Source organism: Neophocaena asiaeorientalis, unplaced genomic scaffold (genome assembly GCF_003031525.2).
Source record: "Neophocaena asiaeorientalis asiaeorientalis breed wild unplaced genomic scaffold, Neophocaena_asiaeorientalis_V1.1 scaffold150, whole genome shotgun sequence".
Taxonomy (NCBI): domain Eukaryota; kingdom Metazoa; phylum Chordata; class Mammalia; order Artiodactyla; family Phocoenidae; genus Neophocaena; species Neophocaena asiaeorientalis.
Genome location: NW_020176571.1, coordinates 2,796,274 through 2,802,567, shown reverse-complemented (window position 1 = coordinate 2,802,567; position 6,294 = coordinate 2,796,274). Strand labels below are relative to the sequence as shown.

At 49.8% G+C, this 6,294-nt stretch overlaps 1 non-coding gene across 1 annotated transcript; it reads right to left on the bottom strand.

The window, feature by feature from the left end:
• Window positions 1-2,599: 2,599 nt before the first annotated feature.
• LOC112391979 (U6 spliceosomal RNA) lies at window positions 2,600-2,706 on the bottom strand. Its single transcript, XR_003001611.1, has one exon. It is a non-coding gene; the product is annotated as a U6 spliceosomal RNA (small nuclear RNA).
• Window positions 2,707-6,294: the final 3,588 nt, after the last annotated feature.

The following is a 6,294-nucleotide window of genomic DNA, read 5'->3' as shown; positions in this document are numbered from 1 at the left end:
GGGGAGGTGGGGATGAGATTAGAGAAGTAGTAGGAACCAGACCACAATACCGGGTACCGTTTCTGGAGCTCCTGCTCTGTGCCGGGCAATGCACCTAGTACTTTACATCTATAGTCTCAGTTATGATAGGGTGTCTGACCTGTGGAGAAGAGGTGGGAGATCTCCTGTGTATATTTGCTTTGTATAACAATCCTATTTCCTAACGAGTATATAGAGTTTCACTGTGTGCAAAGCACATGTATGCATACGATATTTATAAGAATTTGGTGAGGAAAGTAGTCCCGTCATTCCTATGTACATTGGGGGGAAAATGAGGCTTTGAGAGGTTTAAGAACTTGTCCCAAGTTCAGCCAGGTCCACCTGTTAATAAACACTCTCACTCATTCTATTATATCACCTCCCAAAGAGGGTCTCATGTGTCATAGTAGGGAGTTGGGACTTGAGCCTGAAGTCTAACGGCCGATGGGCTCGGAAGAAGCCATCCCTTTCTGATGCTAAAATTGGACTCCCTCAGATTTCCTCTGAGCTCGTCCTTCCTGGGGCAGCACCTGGCTCTCCCAGCTGAGGAAGTTCTCCGTTTTCAGAGGGAAGGGGGCAGGGAGAGTCCATGCCTCCCTGAGTCCAAAATGACCCACCTGCAGACCTTACGGCTCTCCTGCCACCCCCAATCCCAGCCTCCTGTGCAGCCTCGAAGGACCAGGGCTGGGAACAGAGGGTGGGGCGCAGGCAGGGCCAACAGTAACACAGTACTTTCGGAGGACCACAAACGTATTTTCATTAAAATCAGAAGAAAAGTGACCTTCAGATGGAAGAAGATATTTTAATATAGTCATCTGTGTACCAACATAGAAAATATGATTTTTAATATTTTTTATGGAGTAAGGTCCCCGCGAAGGCAAAAGGACCCACCTAGTCTATGAAAGTTGTCATGAGGTTGGGGTGTGTGTGTGTGTGTGTGTGTGTGTTTCAAGGCAGAGACTGAGGGCCTAGGGCTTCGGGCTCTGACTCTCCAGCTCGTAGCCTGGCAGGCTGCCTGCCTCTTCCTGCTAAACTCCACACGCCAGGATGTGCTCTAAGGAACCTGGAACCCACAGTCTGGTGCTCACCACCCTGCGTGGATCTGCATTTCAGGAGCCGCACCCCCTTCCTGGCACGGTGTCCACCGCTCTGAAATCCCACCGTGTGGGAGCTGGACACAGGGCAGCAGGACTAATCCTTGAAATAACTCAGGGAGGATTATCCCAGCCTCTCAGCAGCAGCGAGGCCGGGTTGGTTCCCAGGGAGGGGGAGGCCAGAAAAGGGGGGCTGCCCACAGTGGGAAGACGGGGAAAGGTGAATGCCCAGCAGAGAGGCTTCCAGACTGGACCAGGCAAGATGGGGTCCTAAGGGGCAGGGCTAAATCTCAGAGGTGGGATTATGCAAATCAATTCCAGCCAGCGATCTGAAGCTTGAAAAAACCCAGACTGGGGGAAAGAATTTAATTTATAAAAATTTAAAAGTATGAAATATAAAATAATCCCTTAAGGTGCTTATTTCACAACCAAATCGTTCCAACACAATGAACCATATGTAAAATGTACCTCCCCCCAGCCCCTCACCTACACCCCGAGGAGCCCCTCTTCTCTCCACCATCCTACCACCCAGGCTTGGGTGCTTTTCCCGTCCTCCTTTCCGTCTCACTGACCCAGCAAATTCTGAAAGCCCCACCTCCTCCAGGGGGTGACTAGAGGACAAGGCCCAATTTCCTGGGTCCCCAATCTGTGGGGGGAATATGTCTCCAGATCCTGAATTTGCCTATGCAAATTGGCTATCTGATATGCTGATGTCTATACGTGGAGGCTTAATCTTGGTAGGAGGACCAGGTAGGTGAAAGTGTGCCAGGGGACCAGGGACGCGTATGAGTCGTGGGTGGCTCCCACAGGCTGGGGTGTGGGTTAGAAGGGGAGCCCCTTTTGAACGGAGATGTGCGCACAGAGGGTCTGGGTAAGTCTGGGTGACTGGAGAGAGCCCGAAGTGGGTGCCGGACCTGGGGCCCAGACAGCAGAGGCTTACACTCTGGTAGCCGCTAGTCACAAGTGAGTGTCCGAGCGCTGGAAATGCAGCTTCTGTGTGTGCAACTGGGGAACCGAACTGGTAATGTGCTTAATTTTCACTAAAAATTTAGAAGTTGTTACTCTCTCCATTTAGTTATTGGAAAACATAAGTATTGGTGAGATAATTTGAGTATGTGAACTTACTTTTCAATGTGAACGTTGTGAAATCTGAACACAGGCCACATATATCCGATAAAAATTTAGCATCCAAATTGAAACGTGGTATAAGTGTAAAACTACGCAGGACTTAGTACAAAAAAAATTTTTTTCAAGGATCTCAGTAATTTTGTACATGATTACGTGTTGAAATGATAATATTTTAGATACAAGTTAAATAAATATATTATTGAAATTAATTTCACTTTTTAAAAACTTGTTTAAGTTTAAAAAAAGTTTTTTTATTGGAGTCGAGTTGATTTACAATATTGTGTTAGTTTCAGGTGTACAGCAAAGTGAATCTGTTATACATATATCCACTCTTTTAGATTCTTTTCCCATAGAGGCCAAAAAATATGGAACGCTTCACAAATCTGCATGGCCTCCTTGTGCAGGGGTCACGCTAATCTTCTCTGTATCGTTCCAATTTTAGTATATGTGCTGCAGAAGCAAGCACTTTTTTTTTTACTTAAAAAAATATGATTACTAGAAATTTAAAAATCATGCACGTTGCTCACACTGTATTTCTGTTGGACAACTCTTCTCTAGAGGGAAAGGCTAAGAGAGACCTAACTGGCTTCAGGTGGCAAGGCAGGGTGGAAGGCTCTCTGGGGCAGGGCCAAAGGTAGCTTGATGCCGGGGTGGAGGTTGGGGGTAGGAGGGGAGTGGGGGCTGGAAGAGGGCAGAGACAACTCGACCTGGCCATGTTGAGAATGTGTTTCACGGGGCCGGCCGTGTCTGCTGTGTGTCTCATAAGGCTCAGGTGTCCCTGCGCCCCTCCGTACCCTCTGTGCCCTTCTCCCCCGTCTTCCTTAGGTGCTGGCAGAGTGGGTCTCACCTCCAGCGGTATAACCATCACTGGACCGGAAGCTTCTCCAGCACACAGATCGTGTCTTATTTCTCTTTGTAGTCTCAGTCTCAACATCATGTATAAAGAAACTTAGCAAGTTTTGCCGACAGAGGGACTGGCAGTCCAAATGCTGTTTGCTTTAGTGGGCTGACACGTGTGTGTTGGGACAGGCCCCCTGAGGGGCAGGATGTGAAGGGGAGCAGCTACAGCCTGCTGGGGGAGGGGAGTCCTCATCCCCTCATCCCTGGGGAAGTGCAGGGGGTGTCCCTCGGAAATGGACAGGAGCCTTGTCTGTGTCAGTTCCCGCAGCATTGTCTGTGTCGATCCTGGGTCTAACGAAGACGCAACGCAGCCAAAAATGAAATAAATAAATAATTAAAACAAACCAAAACAAAACCTAAGCAGGGGACACCCAACATTGGCTCAGTGAATTTCAGAACCTCTATGGACCAGCGATTCCTCTGTACCTCTCCTGTTACCCTCCCCTGTTACTTTTTGAGCAGAAATGTCTGTAGCTGTTGTCCTGCCGTGGTGTGCTATGTGTGGGCAGGCAGATAACTTGCATCTTTAGTTGTACAGACCAGGTAAGAGGAATACCTAAAGGAAACTCACCTACACCTAAACCCGATTTAGATGAGATGCTGGACCCTGAGCTTTAGGGTGTCTTGGGAGGGAAGTGAATGTATTTTGGACATGAGTCACTGAGGGACAGAGGACAGCGTGGACAGACTCTAAGGTGACCCGCATGATCCCACCTCCTGGTACTCACACCATTGTATAACCCCCCCACCCTAGGGTGTGGGCAGGGCCCGTGCCTTGCTTCTAATCAATAAAGCACAGCAAAGATGACAGTATATATGTGATTATGTATCCAGAGTATGTAACATCCATGACCGTTACACTGGTCTTGCTAGAGCACTGACTCCCTTGCTGGCTTTGAAGAAGGAGGCTGCCATGTTGCGAGCTGCCATATGGAGAGGGCCATACAGCAAGCAGCTGGAAGACACGTCCAGCTGACATCCAGCAAGAACTGAGGCCTTCCGTCCAGCAGTCGGCAACGATATGAAGGCTGCCCCTCGATAAGGACCCAGCCCTGGCCCACAGCTTGACTGCCGTCTTACGGAGGACCCAGTTAAGCTGTGCCCACACTCCCGATCTTCAAAAACCATGAGCTGATGTGTGTTGTTTGAAGCTGCTAAGTTTCCGATCATTTGTTCCTAGCAGAAGAGAACGGACACCGTCCTCAGTCTGAGCTGTCCTCAGTCTGAGCCTCACCTGCACCTCTCTGACCTCATCTCCAGCCACTGTGCCCCTGGCTCACTCCACACTAGCCACAGGGCCCACTTGCTGATCTCCAAACCACCAGGCAAGCATCTGCCTCCCAGCCGTGGCATTTGCTGTTCCCTGTTCCTGGAACGCTCTTCCTGCACTTGAAAGCAGGACTCACTCCCTTGCCCCCTTCAGATTATGGCTAAAGTTTTGCCATCACAGTGAGGCCTTCCATGGGCACCCTTTCAAAAATTGCAACTCACCGCTACCCAACTCCCATACTCCCTACCCCTCTTTCTTCTTTATTTTTCTCCAATTCTTTTTAAAAATCATTTTTGCTTGGTTTTTGGTTTGTTTTTTACCGTTGCGTCCCCAGATCATAGGAGCTGCCCATCAAATACTAGCAGAGAAGTTAAATGAACCAGGGAGACTGGTGGAGGCTGCAGTAAGAATGAGGTTAAAGTTAAGATAACAGAGGAAGAGACGGAGGCTGGAGGGCATTTTCTGGCTGTCAGATGTCTGCAGACTCCAACTTCGGACATGCTTTTCCCGGAAACACTCATTATATAAAATACGATCCTGGGAATTCCCTGGCGGTCCAGCGGTTAGGACTCTGCACTCTCATTGCCGAGGGCTCAGATTCCGGCCGAAAAAAAAGAAAATAGGATCCTGCAGGTGGGGAATGGACTGCATAAAATAGCTCTATGAGGATACATCGAATTACTCCAGGTATGTGAAGAGGCTGACATAACGTTACCCCTGGTAAGTGGTCTGTAGTGAAGGAGGTGCCCCTCGTCAGACCCTCGTTATGCTCGCGAGACACCCAGATTCTCACGTGACCCAGGAACTTAATCCGGGTCACTCAGGTATTTCATTCCAGATCTAGGAATCAGAAAGGAGGTCTCCGGACTCACCGTCCGCAGCTGGAGAAAGTGTCTCACGGGAAGTTTCCCTAGGAGCCCGGTCCCCTGGAGTAGGAAGCGGCAGCTGTAGGTCCAAATCCAGCTCTGCCACCAAAGTGCCCCATATCCTGGGGCATATGCTCCATCTGGGAGAGGCGCTGAATGCGGCCACTTTCTGACCAGGCAGAGATGAGGGAGCTGCTGTTTGCCAGGTGCTTGGGGCCCCGGGTCGACACACAGAAGGGAGGCCCACCACGGAGAAGCAGGCCCCCCTGCAGCTGGAGATTTTCTACCGCAGATCTCACCGTGGCTCTCTGGGTGTCTGACAGGCCCAAGCAGAGCCCCCAACCCTGGCCTGTCATCTTGCGAGGGCTCCCTTGGGTACTGTGGGTGGGGGGGTGCTGGTGGAGGGAATATGGCAGGTTTAGGGCAGAGCCAGCGCAGCGATCGCAGACCCTCGGGTATCGGTGATGGGCAAGAAGCGTCATTTTCATATGCAGAGAACAGCACACGGGTTTTCAGTCCTCAAGGTCACTGCCTTTCTTCCTCAAAGAATAGGAGTTGGGGTGCTTCTCCTTGCTTGGTGACCACACTCAGCCATGGGCCCAGGCCTGGTTGATGGCTCTGGGTTCAAGGCCCAGCTTTCCTCCTTAGTACTGTGTGATCTTAGGGAAGGCACTTCACTTCTCTGAGCCTCGTTTTTCTCACATGCAAGATGGGGGTAATGACACCTGTTGCCTGTAGGTAAGATTAGCAGCCACCCACCCTGCCACACACATTCTCTTTTCTTCTCACTCTATCCTTTTCACTTAGCGAATCTTATCTATACTCATGGCTTCAGTTTAGAAATTGTGGGTTGTTTTTTTTTTAAGGTTTAAGTTCTATGCAGTAAAATTCACAATTTCCGTGTACAGCTCTGAGAGTTTTGACATGCGTATAGCTGTGTGACCACCATCACAATCAAGGTACAGAGCAGTCCCACCGCTCCTTGGTGGCGTAGTGGTTGAGAGTCTGCCTGCCGATG